We start from the raw sequence: 18,474 nt of genomic DNA, 5'->3' as shown, positions 1-18,474 counted from the left end.
AGACTATTCGGTACACTGTTGAATTTAGAGTAGACTTGTTAATTCATGGAAAGTTGTAGTCACATTATGGAGTTCAAGGAAAGCCAAAGATGATAACCAGAAAGCTCTGATTTGAAGAGGGAAAGGAAAATGCGCTAAATGAAAACAAGGAGAAAACAGACAAAGCGGAGAAGGCTTGCGGCGTGCTCACAATATGAGACATACACCGCAATTTTTAATACAGAAAACGCTATCATCTATTTTTCCACTCGAAAGAAATTCAGCACCTGGCGGCCGTCCTTCCGATTAACTTCCGAAAATTGCAACTCGTCTGCTTCATTTGGCGGAGTGCGTTTATTGTCGCCTCACTGGCGCTAAGTGGTCGTGTGCAATGAAATCCGGAAAGAGAGTGGTTTCCAGTGATCATATCGGGTAATTTAAAAAACGGTAATATCCTTTTTACGCAAAACTGGATGCATCGTTGGTTTGCAGCGGCCTTTCGAGGTCAGTGCCCTTTCAGTGATAAACGTTTTCTAGATTGTGAAAATTTTATGATACGTGGAACTGCAGTGTAATACTATAAAAAGTGTGCACATCCGGAGGCCACTCTGAGAGAGGACAGCATCGCAGCTATACGGAGAACTGCTCACAAAAAAAAAGAGAATAGGTTAAGGGATATTACAATAGAACTTCTGATGGAATTTTCGGCAGTAATGAAAATCTTGCGAAAGCGTCCTGGAGTCCGGAATGTTTCATCTCGGCGGTAGCTTTATACCTCGGCAAATGAACAAAATTGCTAAGTGCTCAGCAGTGCGGAGAAATTCCGGTCAGGTTTGAGAGAAGTAACTATAGTCAATCTTGTAGTATTGTTCCAAGTATTCCGACCGGGATTCCTCTTTTCACATCCAGGATTTATTTTTCGCAGGCTCACGAAGGACAAGGAGCCGCAACCTACATCTCAGCTTTGTCTTTGGCTTGTAACCCCAGACACCCAATCCTTTTTATGTGATGCAGCAGAGGAATATACGAAGGCTGCTCAGGGGTGTTCATTCTAAGCAACGCTTTCTAAAGTTACGAATGCGCGTCTAAAAAAACAAACATCAACTCACTTCATTAGTCTCCTTAGACACTGGTTGTCATTTATATTATCTGGAGTAGTTAGCGACAGAATATGTTGCAGGCAGCTCAACCCCACATAAACAAAAAGGAGACGATGGACATACAGAGCGTTGCCTTAGGCCTGGCGCATTTTTCGTTTTATTTTGTTTTGTTTTTTTTTTGCTGCACTCAAGCAGATCAGAGGTGCCCCGTCGATAATAAAATAACAGTGTTCGATTCCCGCGGTTCCACTTGGCTTTCTTAGAAACACCGCTTAAAAGACAACGACGACACAACAGACAGGACTAGCGCTATCCTTCAAACAAACTCTAGCCAACTATCCCGAACCAAGCTTTGGCTGCATCTCACTTGGCTTGCTTTTATTTTTGTCAGGTTCACGTTGCATTGCAGTAGCCATTGCAGAAAGCACTTCCTGATGGGGGTTTGGAAGCATATAATGGTGAATATTTAGACCAGAACGTTGTGGTTCGTGGGCACGCTCATACAGTGCCAATCAAGGCATCGGCTCCCCAGTGCCACCCGATGCCCGATTGCTGAGGTCTCTGTGTAACTCTATCGAAGTCTCTATTTGGATTTCAAATGAAGACTTATCTAGCGGGCTTGCTTTCGCTACGTGCGATATGCGCATTGGTTCACATAAATACATAAAAAGTTTTCCTACGCTTGCATTACCATTAAGCACATTGAACCCCTCTTATACATTAGGCACTTTGGCTCTTGCAGATAATATTTCCCTTGTGCGAAAAAAAACTTTTGGGGTACAGGTTTTACAAGAAATCAAAATTCTTGACACCAGAAGTGAACACGCTAGAGAAAAAGTACAAAAGCAGGGCTTGTCGAGAAGTTGCGTAAGAAGTTGCATAGCATCATACCCAACAATTCGGGACGAAAACATTTTTGAACGAGAACGAGGTTATGTACGCAATTTTTTCATATAGTGTAAGATATAACTATAACAATCAATGTTTCCGCAAATCTCCCGTCGACAGTCTTGCATTCTGTTTTTGCTATTAACATTTCTGCAATTGTCAAAAGCAATGCCCATTTGGTTTTTATGAGAATTTTAACTGCACCACGTTGGAGAAAGACCTTGCTGCACATCGGAAGATCGGACCAAGAACTTTAGTATTTCCGCAACAGTATCCCACAATTTTTCAATGTTGAAATTTTGTGTCCAACAATGTTTCACATGTTTACTCTGCCCCCATTTACTTCGTGTCAGCTTAATTTTTTATCGCCCATTTTAGTTGATTCTATGCTTCAACCCGCCTGAAGTCAAAATACGTCCGCGAAAGGTACAAATCAAAGAAAACAATTCAGCTTAAGCTCAATGCTGTCCTTAACTACACTTAGGTTGTCAGTGAATAGAAGAGTAACTTATGATCACACGCTAAGAGCGGCAGCGTAGAATTCCTTCTCGGAATTACAAAAAGCGGCCGCAAAAAAAACAAAAAAAAATGGAGCAAGGCTTCGCTATTTCTAGGACAATCACTTTCTTAATTGCTTAACGAGCGACCACGACTTCCTTAATTGCATTGACATCATTAGCGCACACGGCACTCGCTGGTCTCACGTTACTGGGAAAAGGACGGTTCGCGGGAGCCTTAGGTATTAACAGCTGTTTGGCACCCTTCAGCGTCTAGCATGACACTTTTGTCAGGACTCTGGACCTATTGTCCTGCCTGTCAGGTGAACAGCTTAAGGGTGTCTCTTCGTTGCTATCTTAGTTTTTCGTCTCCTCTCCTTTCTATTTTGCTATTTCTTTATCTATTTCTTAGTTTTTCATGTCCATTTTTTCTTCCTGGCTTTATTTTCCGCAGACATTTCCTGTCTATGTAGCGCAAATATCTTTGAGCGTAAGAGCACCTGTCGTCTTGCTGAATGTCATTGTTTTTTAAGGGAGAAAAATGAAATCATTGAAAGAAAGGAAAGCAGCGAGTCCAGAGCCTGGAACATTGCCGCATAGTTGAACTCTCGAAACGCTTTCTTAAGCAAAGACTTGTTTTCGCTACCACATTACATGCGGCTCCACATGGCGTGAATAAAAGGCAATTTGAATAAAATACATGCTGTCTTTTGTGACAACGTAATTTGCCTATGACAGATATAATGCCGCCCACACACTTATGCAGAGATTGACATTCAAGGATGCACCTAAACTGAAGTACTATTTTTCTCACAAATAGCGCAAGCTCAAAAGAGAAGATAGCTTTGTAGATATATTTGGCCAGACACAGCAACTCAAGCGGATCAATGCAATTTGAGCAGTTCGAGTTAATCGAAATCCCTGGGAGTACCAGCGAGAAGGCACTCATTAATGAAGCATTTTGATCCCCAGGGCGAATAAGATAAAATCAGTATATTAAGCCTCCGCTAGGTTCCCGGATGGAAGGCAGTTGAAAAAGAAAGCTGCCCGTATAAGCTTGATGGGTGGTAACACCCGTTTTGGCGCACCTGAACTATCTGTTGCAAGAACAAAAATGCACAAACAGCCGCACACTGAGCACTAAAAACTTGCCACGGATGAAGGCTCAGTACAACAGCGAAATACCTCTACTCAGCACGAAAAAGGTTAGAATAGGGTTATAGTTTACCCGATACCTTATCAGACTCAATTCAACTCTGACATTTCAAGTAGCTCAATACTAGTAGGCACAATACATGGGACGATTTTACACGTAATAAAGTGACATCGAACGCTCTCAGTGCAAGACGAAAAGTCACAAAAGGAGCACAGACAACGTGAAACCTCTTCAAGGAGCATCAGAGCATTCCAGTATTCCTGCAAAGCACACTCCTCAAAGGGATATAATTGTACGAAATCCACCTACTCAGAGTTCAGTAAGACATTTCCATGGGACATGACTACAGTCAACTATATTGGGATAGTGGGGCGAGGGCAAGTGGCGCGCCGAGGGCGTTTCCACAAGCACCGGCAGTCGGCGCTACAGCTCCCTTCTTCTCAAGGAGGCTGGAGCCTCGCAGCGCGCACTGTGCGGGCATGCTTCCCGCTAAGTTCGCCCACTCTTCGGATCAGTATGCTCAGGGTATTGATGTTCGGCGATACTGAATGCGTAGCATGCCAGTGATGCCTGCACATGGTTGCTCAGCAGAAGGCGCGATTTACCTGCGACAAAGTCTGAGGATCTGCATGCGGCTATAGAGAATGAAGGGCCCATCTATAGACTTAATTCCTTATTGTTGGCGAACCATTTGGTGCTGCAGATTGGTTTCAATCACTTCGGGTTCTGTGCTATTCACTTACACTCCCCATATCCTTATGAAGCCGAGAAAACATAAATACCCACATACAGACGAGAACGGAATAATATGGATCCCGCTTCGAAGCTCAAACTCTTCTGCCGTGTGGCGTATGCGCAGCGGAAATAGGAATGTTTGCTTCCTTCACGCGCAAGCAGAAAAGTAAATTTTACTGGTATATGCATGAAAGTTCTATTTATCTTCGCAAGGAGAGGTAACGGAAAACTTTGACCGCCGCAGAGTGGTCCACATTTTTTTTTTTTACCTGCGTCATAAATAGCGTATGGCCATTATAGCATTCCTCCAATTAAGGCCGCCACAGTGTCCGGCATAGTGGCTAGAAAAAGTTATAAAAATAATGCATGAAACTGTTTTATTCACCTTGAAGGCATTCTGGACCTCAAAAGAGAAGGCATAATACTAGTGGTTCGATCGACTGACATAAAACTATAATGTCTAGAATCGGCGTTTTAATTTACCTCATTAGCATGACATGCATTCGGACATGCTTGTTTTGCGCTTTTATCTCGAGAAAACATGGATACCGGTGAGCGCATAAAGGAAGTTATTGAGTTTCACAGGAAACATTATTAAAACAGGAAAATAGATTATTCCACACTAGAGCACCAAGACAGTAGATGGTATTGGTATTAAGTTTTGAAGCGCTGACGAGTTCAGTGAGTACGTTATTGGGCGCTGTGGTGAAAGTTTGTAGTGTTTATGGGTATATATGTCGACCCCAGTCACACTGCTGACTGTACTTTTATGAGACTTGTTGTGTGCTGCGTTGTTTTGTCCCGAGGAACGGATGCCTTGAGTATGCCTATATGTACGGAAGATAAGGGATCTCGCGCCGCAAATCAATACATAGAATATGAGGGCCGCCGTATTGTATGGCTGCACATAAATTTAGGCCACCGCAGCAGGGTCCTGTAACGTGCACTGACATTGTACAGTACACGGGCGCCTTGGTTTCGCTCCCATCTAAGCGTGGCCGCCACGACCGGCCGGGACTGAAACTCGAGTTTCAGAACTCTCTTTGCTAAGTAGAATGCGGCGAATCAAAAATAAATTACGAGATACTTTGGCAACTAAAGTGTTGAGAGGCGAAAGCCGACCATTCTGCGACAATTTTCACTATGCCGGGACGACTTCCGGTGGATGTGATGTCACACCGTTCCCGTGGCTATATAGATACCCAAATTATACATCCTTCGCAGTTCTTAAGTAGTAATTACGCTTAATTACACATTTTCCCCTAATTTGACACAAATATGACGTTTTTTCGAGAATTCTGTGACAATTTTCACTATGCCGTGACGAGTTCCGGTGGATGTGGCGTCACATTGTTCTTGTGGCTATATCGACCTCTCCGCTATTTCGATGCAATTTTGACATTTTTGCTTATAATTAATTACCTAATTACTATAACCTCGTCAAACTTGGCTTCTAGGTTCATTTTTGCTTCTCTATCAGAAGCAGCCATTTTTTTTCTCCTATCTTTCTTTAGTCCTTTAGTTAAACGTGTGACACCATCTGCGAACGGACAACGGACGACAGTTTGAGCCATTAAAGGGTTTCGCCTTAAAGAGGTCATGACAGACTGTTTTCACGCATACCCTGCTTATCGCCTTTAAATCCCAACAGGTTAAATTACAATTCTCCAATTTTCAGTTGATTCTGTACGGTAAATATTTTAAATCGGATTTTTTTCGTTTCCTTTGTGAACTGCTTGCTGGTCTGGCAATCTCTGATCGCTGACGTCACGAGCGCAAACAGGCCACGCGCCGTCTGCTGCGAGCTGCTGAGGTGCTTGCATGCACACCGTAGACAGCGGTCGCTCGAAAAGTTTTTTCTTTTAGCCTAGCGAAATAAAATGCATTTTCCGTGTTCTCTCTTGGGAAGCCCTCAACTTAGCACGCGAGCTTAGTGCCTTGGGAAAGCGGACTTGCTCGTGGCGCCCATTTTACGATTGTTGAAGAAACAGAAATAGATGGACTCCTGCTTTAATGCTGTTCGTATGTTATGAGTGTGGTCTCTTTTGAGCACTCAAATGCTCCCGTATGTGAAAAGCGGCACGTGCCGTGCATGCCTTCGCCGATGTGCGCCGTGAAAGCCGCGGCGTTTTGTAGCTAGCTACCAAGTTCTTGTCCGCTATTCACCACTCGATAATTAAACTCAAATTATCAAAAGGTGCACTACAGCAACCTTGAGGCACGAAAGAAGCAGAGAAAGTGCCGGGTGCGGCGACTTCCGCACTGCATGTACGCGTTTGTAAGTCGAACATGCATTTCCTTCGACTCACAGAACCTTTTTGCAGGAACCAAATAAGCCGCTTGCAAAACCCTATGTGACTCGAATGCTTTCACTGTCCGCACCGATGAATAGTCGCCGCCGTCTAAATGAGTGCTTCGAAATATACTACAGCATTTTGCTGTGCGTACCTATTGTTCCCCAGGAGTGCAACGATTACGACAACTGCAGCCCCGCGCTGAGGTTGTTTACATGGCTGTGCGCAAACAGTACTGCTCGTTTGCGTGGCATAAAATGCCAGATGGGTTATCCTTATCTTAAATACTACGTACTCTTGCTCACAAATTGCACTTTTTACCATTTACACGTCATGATAACACTGCAATAAGCGCCGATGATGCTATATCGCCTGCTTGGGAAACGCCTCACGTAGAGTACCGGCGCTTTCCCCTAATTGTATCGGCTTTCTCTTATGTCACCAAAATTTAATCTTAGATCGGTTGTGCAAAAAATACGTTCGGATATTACTTGAATTAATGAAAACAACCAGATTTGTTGTCCACAGTCGACGCCGACGGCTGCTGCCGACTGCCTTCTCCACGTGCTATGCGGACCGGGTCACATATATCGGCACTTCCCCCTTATTGTACTCGCGTCCTGCGATGTAGGCAGTCGTCGCTTTGAGGGCACTGTAGTCAAAACTACGCTCTAGAGCTATTTTCGGCTGCTAAAACTTGAGAATTCGCTCTCCGCAATCGCCGAAACCGCACACACGAATCCTGCGTACTCGCTAGGCCTCGTCACGAAAGGCGCCGGCGGTCCACCGTCAACCGAAATTAAAGAATATGGCAAAAGTTCCTCACTGATTAGTAACAAAGTGTGAAGATATGATATGTAGCCGCTTGTTTCGCTTTTTTCGGTACGGATAAGATACACAAGCGCAGTTTTTCCGGTCGTCGCCTCACCGGGCGTGAAGCTTTCGCTCGGCCGCACAAGCCCAGGCGACGACGGCAAGCGGCACAGTCGTGCGGCGTTTTCTGCCCGTGTCCCTTGCCTCGCCGATCAGTTATATGCGCAGACACCGAATGAAAGCACATCTTCGCTGGTGCACGCACATCGCGTATGTCGCCGTGGCCAGCATGAAGTCCAATAAGTTTTCAAACTCTCAAGTTTATAGAATGTCATACCTACTAGTCCCCTACCACTCTCTTCTGGCTCCCACGAAGCCAACTCTTTAACATTACTACGATACGCGATCGTTTATCGTGCTGGCGTCGTCGTCGGTCTAGCCTGACAGACAAGTGCGTCAGCGACGCCATTTGCGCACTGATCAGCCCACCGTCGACCGTCGATCGCCGTCGCATCGGCCTGTAGTGTGACCGGGCTTTACCTATACCGAAGAAAAACTGCGTTACTGTTATTATCGCTTTTGCGGTACCAGTCATTCATATATGGGGGACGACTGCTACTTGTATCGCCCGCGAAAGTACAGGGGGGAATGAGACCTCTCTGCGCATGTTGCAGCAACGAGAGCAGACGACGTTGCTCCGTGCATTTGCTAGTGACGTCACGGGAGCTTTCAATATGGCGGTCACTCCCGGTGGGAGGAGTCTACCGGTCCCAATTTCGATCGTATTTTTTGGAAAATACAGCGCGTCCAGGGCAGCCAAATTTCGGAAATTGAATCATAAGCTCTTGCATTAGTTACTGAAGCAGAAAACTGCTTTATGAAGAACGACGATGTCATGGCCCCTTTAATATAACCTTGATTCGAAAATCAGTACTGACGCTCCGTGGCAAAATGCTGTGAGAGCAGCTTGACAGCCGCGCCAGGAGTTTTCTAGCAGATGACAGAGCACGAAAGCGGAGAGGACAAACAAAAGATCACATACGAGGGACGTTTCTGTATATAGCCACTCTTTTTATGCCACATTATAACGAGTTGCTGTGAGCTGAAAGCCCGGGTAGCGCTTATCAAGCTCATCAACTGAGCTGGTTTGACTGAATTAGGCTCCCTGAAGAAAAATTCGTTCCAGAATGTAACTTACTGGAAAGTTTGTTTTTTTTTTTTGTGGCGAATATGCTGCTACATTTTTTTTCATACGGCTTGGCTTATGGGAATTTAAAGTCCCAAAGCGACTCAGGCTATGAGAGACGCCGTAGTGAAGCGCTCCAAAAATTTCTACCACCTGAGGGTTCTTTAACGTGCTGCGCTGACATCGCGCAGTTGACAGGCTTCTAGCATTTCGCCTCCACTGAAATGCTACCACCATGGCCGGGATCGAATTTGCCTTTTTTCTGGTCAGCAGCCGTGCCCCATAACCACTGAGCCACCCCAGCGGGTTTTTCTTCACCTCCGTTCTTTTACGAAGCATGTATGATACTCTCCTCTTCTTAAAAAAAAAACGTTTAAACCCTTGAAACACGTTCAGAATCTCATCTCATAGTTTGATCTGTGCGTACTACACACAAAAAAAAGAAAGCGCTCACGGGCGACTGCATGCAACCGCTAAACATGCCGCTGCTCACGGTGTGATGCGGAGCGCAGCTTTCGCTGATTTCAGGGTGAAGGCGCACTGGTTCCAGGACGCGGAGGCTCAAGATTTTTGTGCTTTCGCCTCGCCGGCCTTGTGCTCTCCGCCCTCCCTCGCCTCACTACCTCTATCCAGTTTACTGTAGATATAACTCTATCCAAGGCCTCTTTCTCCAACTAACACGTTCACAAAAAAGTGTGATCCTAGAAGTGCTGTCTCAAACTGGGCATCAAGAGAAGAAAGCTTATGTCGTTTCAGTGCTTCAGCACTGTGCCTAAACTCAATACTGAAGGCACCCTGGCCTTACTGCGCTCTACATTTCTTAAGTGGGAAGAGAAAGTTTATCTGAGCACGCTTTGCGGTCCGCTGTTAAATTCTTCAGATGTCTCATTAACGCTGACGGTCGAAATTTAAAAGAGCAGCTCGTTGTCATGCAGTGTAGAATAAAACAACTTCTTTCATGCAACCGCGATAAAGTCTAGGAAGTCCACTATCCCCCCAGGTTGTGTGCTCGGGAGAGGGACCAGAGTCTGGAATAAGCAAGGTGGTTATTTTGGCAGGGAAACAAGTCGGCAGTTGTGAGGAGTACACACGAAATAAGGGTGCAGTGAGGAGCCAGAAACAGGAAGGTCGGGAGCGGGAGAAGCCAGACTTTCAATTAAGCGAATCGCTGAAGCGAGTGTTTCATGTTAACGGGAGAAACCAGGCGATCCGTGCAATGCCTCCACCTACCAATGTTGCTGTGACAAGCCTCTCTAAAACCACGCACGAAAGTTAGCATGGGTTTCAAGCAAGAGAGCAGAACAGAATACTCGCGTGAATTCCTCTTGCTGACCTATCCATGTGTCGTATCTCGGTGCCCTGTCGCAGACTTTCGAGCAAATGGTCGTCACATTCTCCCCGCCTCCATCTTCCTCCCGTCCTTTGTCCTCATTTTACTCTCTCTGCAGCCCCCGCAAGGGTACCTTGAGTCTCAAAGGGACGGCGCTTGGCGCCACCACGGACCCTTAGCCCCCATACCGAAGCTGTAATCCGCACCGTGGCGATAGGTTGTAAGGTGAACGGTAGAAACCATTAACGGAGGTGGTCGGGGCTATGGTCAAGCCCCGGCCGACGGGCTCCCCATCTGTTTACCAGGTGACGGGCTCCGGGACATTCTTGTGTCTATAAGGGTGAAGCACGAGTGATAAAATAGGAACCGTTAATCAAACTACATGCCCCATGAATTCTCAATTCCCCCCCCAAAAAAAAAAAACGTTCGGAACCGGATACGGTACCGCACCAAAGGAATCAAAGTTCCAACTCCGAAGTCTGCTGAAAATTTCCCGCAGTTCCTGATAGTCCACGCTGTTGGGCACAACGCTCCGGTGGCCGCGCAATCAGTTTTTATAATAGAATAGTGGCTAACGTAGGCGAGGAATATGAAGCACAAAACTATCCTCAGGAGATCTGCTTGTGCAGGTCAAGTCCAAAAAGCAGAGTGGCGCATTACTCAAACAAAAGAAACTTGCCGACCTTGACAGTACTGTAACACCTCACAGAAGCCTGAACAGCGTTCAGGGAGTAATTTCTGAGCGACTGCTAAGGACAGAGGATGAAAAAGAGCTCCTCGAGAATTTGCTCGACCAAGGTGTAACGTTCCTTCGCTGCACCACTATAAGGCTTAAAAGAGTAGAAAAAACATCACCTCACATCGTGTTAACCTTAGGCAGCCCATTTTTGCCTGAGTCTATCTGAGTTGCATCCATCAGGTGCCAAGTGCGCCCATACATCCCTAACCCTAGGAGATGTTTCAAATGCCAAAGGTATGGCCATGGCAGCAAGACATGTAGAGGCAAGGAAACCTATGGCAAATGTGCCGAAACGGAACACGATACAGACAACTACCGAGCAACTGAAACAAAATGTGCAAGTTGCAAAGGTCCACATGCATCCTACTCACGAACCTGTGAAGTATTCAAAAAAGAAAAAGAAACAATCAATCTGAAAGTACGAGAAAATATATCCTACCCTGAGGCAAGAAAAAAGTTCAATGAAGAGGCATCAATGAAGAGACATCCAGGTCATATGTTGACGCCTTGCGCGGGAGTCGAGCGGCGTCTGATGACAGTGGGCACACAGTACACCACTGTTGATGTGTGCCTGACTTGTGCCCCACCCGAACGGCACCCCGGTGTCGGCACCATTGACATCCCAGAGGTACACCCGACGGCGGTCTCTGCCACAACCAACGTTAGCGGGAGTTGTGATACACCACTCCAACTTAAGGCCACTGCCCAGGCAGGGCCATCTACACCTCTGACATGTGCAGCCAAAGCTGCCTGCCATCTCAAAAGAAAGGTCCGCTGGCCCCTGAGCCGACAGGCCGCGCGGCTTCCCCCAATCGGGCGAAGCCACAAATTCGTACCCCGCGGGTTCCGCGCGGAAATCCATCGCCTTGCAGGAGGCGATTAATGTAAGCAATAGCCCGCCTCCGCAGTAGTGGCGGTGCAACTCCCTTGAACACGAAAAGGGAGCATAGGTTTTTAAATACATCCCCAAAAGGCATCATATATGGCGTTCCCAATTCACTGGAACTGTCTAGGCATATTAAAGAACAGCAGTGACGTAAAAGATGTTCTTGCTTTATCTTCCCCGGTCGTTTTGTGTCTCCAGGAGACAAAACCTAAAAATATTTTAATAAATATAAAGCCTTTCGTCACGACCGATAGCACGCAAATAGGCTCTCTGGAGGTATTGCCATTGTTGTTTAAAGTATTGTGGCCACTCGTGAAGTCAAGGTTCAGACTACATTTGAAGCCTTTGCAGTATCTGTAGTACGCTTTAAAACAATTGGAGTATGTTCCGTATATCTCCAACCACACCTTGCAGTAACACTCCATGACTAAGAAGGCCTTTTAAAACAATTACCAGAGCCATATCTGTTAGTGGATGATTTTATTGCTCACTCAAATTTGTAGGGAAGCAAACGAACGGACACTAGAGGCCGTATTTTAGAATATTTTATTATGTGCAATAATATATGCCAGCTCAGCAAGGGCAAACACACATACTGCTCGCCAAATTCAGGAAAACGGAGCTGCATAGATTTGTCTCTTACATTGTCGACTGTTTTTACTGCTTTTAAATGAGACGTCTTGGACATCCCGTATGGCAGCGATCATCTACCCGTTCTAATCCTCTTAACATCTTCGGCGCAAATCATTCCTACAATACAACGACGTTGGAAGCTCCATTTGGCCGACTGGGCGCTGTTTCAAGACTATGCCAGCCTAGAAAAAAATAGATCCACATAACTTAAGTATAGATGAACGTAATAAATTCTCACAAACTGCATTATTTCCGCTGCTCGCCTGGCTATAACTCAATCTTCTGAATTGGTGACACATAACCACAAAACCTGATATACAAAAGAGTGTAGAGTAGCAAAAGGAAACAGAACAAAGCATGGGGAAACTTTCGGAGGTACCCACGCATAAAAATCTCATACGCTTTAAAAAGGCAAGAGCAGAAGCCCGATATATCCGCCGTAGTGCCGAAAAGACTTCGTGGCAAATTTACATTTAATCCATAAATAGGTCAACCAGATCAAAAGAAATGTGAGAAAAGGCTCAAAAGCTGAATGGTAAACACTTCCTATGAAGACTTCCTTTCTAACAACCCCTGGTATACAGACAAACATCGAAGAACAGGCAGAAAGTTTAAGTAAATATTTTTCGGCAGTTACCAGCTCATCACACTACACCGAATCATTTGTAAAGTACAAAAACACAGCCGAGAAACTGACTCTCTACAAGTGGATATATAAATGAACAACATAATAATTTTTAACCGTTCCATAAATCAACACAGTCTTGTCCGCTGGTAAACAAACTGCACCCGGCCCTGACGGAACACACTATCAAATGCTGTCCCACCTCTCTGAACCTGCCGGAGAGCCACTACTAAGTTTTTTTTTAATAAGGTGGGGGGGTCGGGTAAAATAACTGAATCCTGGAAGAAGGCCGTCATCGTTTTATTTTTAAAACTTAAAAACCACGTACCTCTCCCAGTAGTTATAGGCCCCTAGCCCTCACCACCTGCCTTGCAAAATCCTTTGAAAGTATCGTGAACATTATATTAACCTTCGTGATAGAAGCCTGGGAGCTTCTCGATGTCTATCAGTGCGGTTTCAAAAAGGCATGCTCCACAACAGACCACCTAGTTCATCTTGAAAATACTGTCCGTGAAACTTTTGTACGCACACAACACTGTCTTGCTGATTTTTTTTTTATTTAGAGAAAGAATATGCTACAACCTGGAGATTCAGGATTCTTCACAACTTGGCTGAACTTGTCATTCGCGGCAGGATGCTGAACTGCCTAAAAGATTTCCTCTCAAACTGTTCATTCCACGTACGCCTCGGTTCAACTCTCTCGAGAATTTTCATTCAGGAAAATGCAGTGCCTCAAGGGATTGTTTTAAGCACGACACTCTTTGATGTTAAAATTAACTCTATTCGTAAAATAATTCCAAGGTTCATTATGAATTCAGTCTATGTCGATGCATCATCTTTAGATATCTTGCACGTCCTCAAACATATCAACGTGCGAAAGACAAGTGCAGTTAACAATAAATAAACTTGCAACATGGGCTGACCGAAATGGATTCCAGTTCTCCCCGCAGAAAACAGTGGCCATTATTTTCTCACTCAAACGTGGCCTACAGAGAGATCCTAGACTAGACGTGAAGGAAACCGAATTACTGGTAAAGAGTGACCACAAATTTCTGGGCATAACTTTTGACAAAAACCGACATTCTTGCCCCACATAAAAAACCTGAAGAAGAAAGCTTCTCGATCATTAAATACCTTAAAGTTGCTTTCGCGTAAACGCTGGCGGTCTGATAGGACCTGCCTCTTACACATCTGCATAGTTCCCTCTTGCCTATATTATGGGTTCATAGTGCACAGTTCAGCTCGGCCGTCCTACCTGAAGCAATTAGATTCGGTACATAACTCAGGCCTGGGCCTTGCAAGCGGGGCATACAGGACATCGCCCATAAAAAGTCGATATGTAGAATTTAACGCACCACCCCTCGAAGATCGAAAAGCAATTCCCACATGTGCATACCTCCTAAAAATCTGCTTACTACCAAAATATCTCTGCTACTCCATAGTTGCGAAGTGCCCATCTAAGCAGCTTTTTATCAACAAACCCAATGCAACGAGGCCCCTTATCCTCCGTTTTGAAGAAATATGTCAGGAATTAGTTATTCTGGGCACACTACCTGGTGTTGCCCAGTGACCCGAACCACTGTCACCTGGGTACACCTTTCCCGCTTTAGGGGACTACACACTGACACAGTTTCATAAAAATCACACTCCACGTGAACACATAATACAAGAATTTTTGGTGGTAGAAGAAAAATACAAAGAATACACAGCATTTTATGCAGACGGTTCTAAAACAGCACTTTACGTTGAAAGTGCTGTAGTGCAAGATAAATAAGAGAAAGTACTCGGGTTGCCTCAGTGCGCGTCAATTTTCTCAGCCACATGTTGTGCAATTTCGGTGACTGTATCAAAAATAGTCAAAAAAAACATTCAAAACAGCATTGTCAACACAGACTTGCTGAGTGTAAGCACAGCACTGAACGTCAGAAATGTGCGAGAAATTTCAATGGGAGATATAATACATAACATAATAACTGCTGAAACACAAGGAGATGTAATTAAGCTCTGTTGGATACCAAGCCATCTTGGAATTAACGGAAACAAGAGAGCTGACGCATGCGCTGCTCAAGCTTGCCGTAAATATACCCTATGCAGATTGCATAAAGTTAGTAAAAAATTAACCTAAAGAAAAATGGCAGTCTACATGCAATAGTGAAGACAATAACAAACTACATTTATTAAAACCTATTCTGGGAAAATGGAGATCTCGCAGGCATCAGGCGCGTTTTATAGAGATAATTTCATGCCGCCTGCGCATTGGACGCACACACCAAACACATAGCTTTCTACCGACAAAACAAGACAAACCTTTATGTGAGAAATATGGAGATGAGCTCACGGTAAATGACATCTTATTCTCGTGCACAGAACTTTAAAGGCCTAGGAAAAAATGTTTTACAGAATTTTACAATGAACGCACTCTCTTCCACCCCAATTTACTTTTAGGAGATAAACCAATTGTAGATGCTTCATCTGTTTTCAGTTTTCTGAAAGAAGCGGCGATCTTAAACAAAATATAATATCACAGAACTCCTAATTCTAAAAAATTCTTACCCTGTGCCTTGAGGCCTTCTGTGATGCACCTCATCCATTTTCTCAGTCCTGAGAAGGCTGAGGTCTTTGTTTTGAATTGTTGGGCTGCTCGGAGTCCTTGTCCGGACAAGGACTGTCGCTGAGGACACCCAATTCCTGAAATTATACAATGTGTTTGGCGCATGATAGCCTGAGTTGCTTACGTGCCATAAAACCCAATACAATCAAATCCAATCTCTCTGCAGCCTCTAGCATATCACAACGTTCTCTGGATGTTTACGATTGTTAGCGAACTTCTAAACAGCGAAACTTCCCAAAATCAGTGAAGCTGAGATTCTGGGAATCATTGCTCACTACGCAAAGCTACTTCGGTTCAGGCTTGCTGGAACAACCTATGAGGAGCAGCTTGTCTGTAGCTCCAGTGAAAGAATGAAAAAATCCCGTTGATTCTGATTTCGTGGCAGCTGAGAAAATGTCCAAATTCTCTGAATATCGTGTTATCGAGGCGGAAAAAACACATAACAATGCCTCCCACATAAACATACTTGTATTTTTATCAAGTAGTCTGCAATTTTGTCATGAGATTTTGGGGCCGGAACGTCGAAAATCAGAATGTCGATTTAGTGAAGAGATCGAAAAGACTCATAAAAAATATCCCTCATCAGCATATCTTTATTGAATTTTTTTTTAATTTCGACAAATTGTCCTCTGTTCGCATATTGCCTCATCAACAAACGCTTCACCTTAGACGCTAGGTGTGCCACAAGCCTCCCCTACCGCGCCAACAGGCACATCCTGCCTAGATTGAGAGGCCATATTATTGCACAACTACAGTCCTGGCGGTAACATGAAGAGCACTCATAGTACGGTCCGTGGCACGCAGGCAAAGAGAGAAAAGAAGTTTCAAGTGCGATCAATGCGATTGATGCTTGACGATTGATGAGCGTTCGCGTGTGGGCTCAGATTTCGTGAGCACTTTGTGCTGACGGACTAAATAGTCACACAAATGACATTATAAGTTCAATGTTTCCCTGCTGCGGTGATTGAAATCTTCTGCCGTATCACGTGACTTTCAGCATGCTCATCAGACGGCGCTTCCTCTCCCCTTTCTGTTTGGGTACAAGAGCTCATCTGTTTTGCGTCTTGAAGGAAATGAATGCTGACGAAGACGATTGCAAACCGCATTGCGAGAGGCTAGGATGCAAGGCAACAAAAACTACAGGCTGGTTGTACAACACGCGGGATGAAAGGCGGCGTGAGGTAGGGTGCTCTAAATCAGAATCTAGTGAAGCTCATAAGCTCAAATCATAAGTATGGCAAAATTTCATTCTGCGGAGGCTGTTCACCGACAGAGGGCACTCACCGGGTTTTCGTCGCATAATGTTTCAAATGTTAACAGATAAAAAAGAAAATCATGGAGATCACCGCAAATGACCTTGTTGTGCCTTCCTGACATGATCATAACAAAATAGTATGGCACCTTCACATTTAAATTGATAAGACAGCAGCGTCAGTCACGCTATAGTGACCAGACTTCTCAGTCGTGAGCTCACCATCGTCGTCACCCCATATCCGGCACCCTGTTTATATGCTAGCTTTGCCATCTGTACGAATTAACCGAAGCGCGGCCGGTTTACTCTGAATTAACGATACTTTCGCACTGTGTAACACCACATAGGTTTGACGCACTCGGGGGGGGGGGGGGGGGGAAGCTATCTAGCTTTCCGAATTAAAGGGGTCAAAAACAAGAAGTTTTACTACAGGATTATTTTTCTCCGGTTTTCCTTCTAGCCAGCAGGACAATATGTCCATAATTACAAATAACATGATACTGGTTACAAATAACCTACTAACGAGCTACATGTCACAGACGGTAGCTTTTAACCCAGGGAACAATACCCTAGAAAAGCCTTTTCTTCTCAGCACTTAAGTGGATAGCCGTAGAGACCAAGCTCAAATAAAATGCAGAACAGCCAGCCACAGACAGAGAGCAGAGTTAGACAGCACTGAAAACCAGGTTGCTTAGTCATGAGAAGCTACATTGTAAGGATCCGTTATCCCTTAACACACATAAAGACGGCGGTACTATGCGCTTGTTCTCTTTCTTTGTGTTTCATCCCGTACTGGTGCTCTAATACAGAAACCTACTAGTCCAACAGCAGGTTCCTTTGGGTATTTATCTAGTAGGTTAAAGCATCTTCAGAGTGCACTCTCCAGACAGCCAAGTCCTGATATGTTCATCACAGTTTTTGTCTTTAAGAACTTTCAGTTCTATGCAGAAATCTAGTGAATTATAATCTAAATTTTTAATGCGAAATGTCTTTCATAAATTGAATTTTATTAGCTTGTCATGTCGATGAGCCTTGCCACGCAAACACTGGTACAAATTTCCTTACACTTAGTCCGTGTATTTTAAAGTTCTTTGTCAAGCCATCCACGTAGCATGCTTTTAAACACTGCCGTTTTCTGCTTCATCTTGCAGAAAATGTGCTTAAAGCACAGACTACAACGGTAATTCATGAATAACCAGCTAATAAGGCACTGCAATAATATACATCAACTCTCCACCAAGACGGTCGCACTTAATTGACGTTGATGTAACAGAAAATATTCATACCCAACTTTACGATTTCCTATAAGCAATACCGTTACTGGATAGTATTTATTGTAGCGAGAGCTACACTACGCACCTCTTCGAGCCTTCAGCGTGGCCCCCCTTGAGCTCCGTGGCGGCGCCGTGGCATTGGTCACGTGGCTCGTCACGTGGTGCGGAGCAGCTGCTGCTGCCGGCGGTGCGGCGCGCCGTCGAAACAGAGCTGCAACAGCTGTGTGCATGCGCCATGTCGACGAAGGGGTGGAAAGGGGGAGAGAGTGAATCTACGTCCAGGGACGAAGGTGAAGAAGGAACGCCCAGCAAAATGGAGCGGCGAGACTGACTGCAATTCGACTGAGCGAGTTTCACTCGGCCAGATGTAGCTCTCGCGACACTACAGGTTAACGAGAGCTAAACCACAGCCAATTTTTATTTATCGACTTCTCCAATAATATTTTTTTTTTCAAATGCTGCTTCTTTCATTGAGC

This window comes from Amblyomma americanum, chromosome 4 (assembly GCF_052857255.1).
Source record: "Amblyomma americanum isolate KBUSLIRL-KWMA chromosome 4, ASM5285725v1, whole genome shotgun sequence".
In the NCBI taxonomy this organism is placed as follows: Eukaryota; Metazoa; Arthropoda; class Arachnida; order Ixodida; family Ixodidae; genus Amblyomma; species Amblyomma americanum.
The sequence above is the reverse complement of the archived record's forward strand: the minus strand, read 5'-3'. Positions refer to the sequence as shown.